Consider the following 2,130-nt stretch of genomic DNA (forward strand, 5'->3'; position numbering starts at 1 on the left):
AAAACGCACATAGTATTTGAAGCCATTTTCTAGAAGCTATTAGTGAAGGTCCCCAAATATCTCCATATACTAGTTTTAAAGGGTGAGCGTAGGTATGTTCAGATAAGTAAAAGGGCTGTTTATGCATTTTAGCAAGGGAACAAAACTCACAAACTATATGAGCGTTTGGATTATAGTTAGATTTTATGTCACATTGTTTAAGAACATCAAGAACAAGTTTAATCCCAGAATGTCCAAGTCTCTTATGCCATATTTCAAAATTAGTAGGTGAATACAAAATAGAATTAAAAGCAATAGGAGACGAAGTAACAAAGGAAAAAGCATCACTATGGTGAGCAATCTTAATATTTCTATGTAAGAATGGTCCATAGTACACATCAGAAGCATTGTTAAATCCAAAACTCAAAGAACTATCAATCTTGACATCAGAATTGAAATGATTTACAGACTTGGACTCAAATTTATTCGTATTTATAGAAGATTCATGGGTGCTTCTGGACACAGCATCTAAATTTGGAAGCAAACAAAGGTTATTATGACAAGAATTAGATTTAAAATTAACAACAGAGGGCATAGGAGAATTATTCAAACTAAGTATTAGAACAACTAAATCTCAAAGCTTATGGATTCCTCCCTCAACAGTGCCATGGAGAAGAAGCTTCCAGGAATCCTGGTCACGGACATCACAATATTTAGGCCAAAACTCAAAATAAACGTGATTATTCTCAGTGAATTTCAACACACTTAAAAGATTTTGTGTTATAGTTGGTGCATGAAGAAGATTAGTCCATTTATAATACATATTATAAGAACAATCATATAATAAAAAAGAATTGATAGTAGGGATATGGATACATTGACCATTACCCACAAAGAGGTTTGGACCCTGAGTATTATCACTGGAATTCAAGAGATTTGTGTGATCATTGGTGACATCCTGACTGGCACCGAAATCGGGGTACCATGATGATCCTACAACAAATGATGGTGCTGTGTAATAGGTGCGAGGTTGATGGAAACTGGGTGGTGATGGTGGTGGGGCTGAATTGTCATAAGGAATCGGGGTGGCATTTTCAGTTTAGGAAGGATTATTTTGGAAGCTTTGATCAAAGCGGAAGTATCATTTTTGCACAACATGACCAAGATAGCCACAGAGTTGGCATTGAGGGTGAGGAGAGGCAAATCTTCCTCCTCTCCAAATCTGTCACCTCTCCCACAACGAGTAAAAGTGCCTCTGCCATCATTGTTAAAGAACATAAAGGATTGAGTTAAGTTGGGCATGGATATACATGATTCTGGTCACTTGAAGCGATCTAGCATATCTTCATATGCTTTCAAGAATGATTTTGCCTCAACTATAGTAAAGGAAGATAGTCTCGACATTACAGACAAAATATAGCCAGAATATTCCTCTAGAAGCCCATAAAAAATAATTTGGATATGATCATCATCTGGAACTTGATATCCAATGAAAAAAGGGCATCAACAACCTTTTGAATATTCGCAAGATATTCCTTTACTAAACCAATTTTTCTCACAGATCCCAATTGCGACTTTAAACTTTGAATTCTGGTCTTAGATGTAGTGGTGAAGTAAGATTGGATAATGATCCATGCCTCATGAAATTGAGTGCATCGATTAACCTTATTCTTGAACAAATTGGAGATGAAGGCAATGAGCCAAGTAAGAAGCGCAAAATCTTTCTTCTTTCATTCTTCGAAAATCTGAGATTCAATATTTGCTGCTTTTTCAGCATTGATGCTGAATCATGGAGGCATTTGGATCTATTGAGATGATCTTGCATCTCAAGAATCTCTATTGTGAGAAGAACTTGTTGAGACCAGGTAGAGAAATTACTTTATTCCAATTTATCAGTTAGTGATATTAATGAAGCTTTGGTTGAGTTGTCAGCAAGAATTGACGACGTTGTTGGATAAATTACCAAAGAAATTTTTGTGCATGCTATAAAAAACAGAAGGGAGAAAAGATGATGAAAGCAAGAACAAAAAAAAGATGGAGAGAAATTTAGGCTCTTGATACCATGTTAGGGTTCGCCCAAGAAGCATGAAGAAAGCAAAGAGAGAAACAGAGAAGAGAAATGGAATTGTGAATAGCAAAAATGAATGTACT

This window comes from Arachis duranensis, chromosome 6 (genome assembly GCF_000817695.3).
Source record: "Arachis duranensis cultivar V14167 chromosome 6, aradu.V14167.gnm2.J7QH, whole genome shotgun sequence".
Classification (NCBI taxonomy): domain Eukaryota; kingdom Viridiplantae; phylum Streptophyta; class Magnoliopsida; order Fabales; family Fabaceae; genus Arachis; species Arachis duranensis.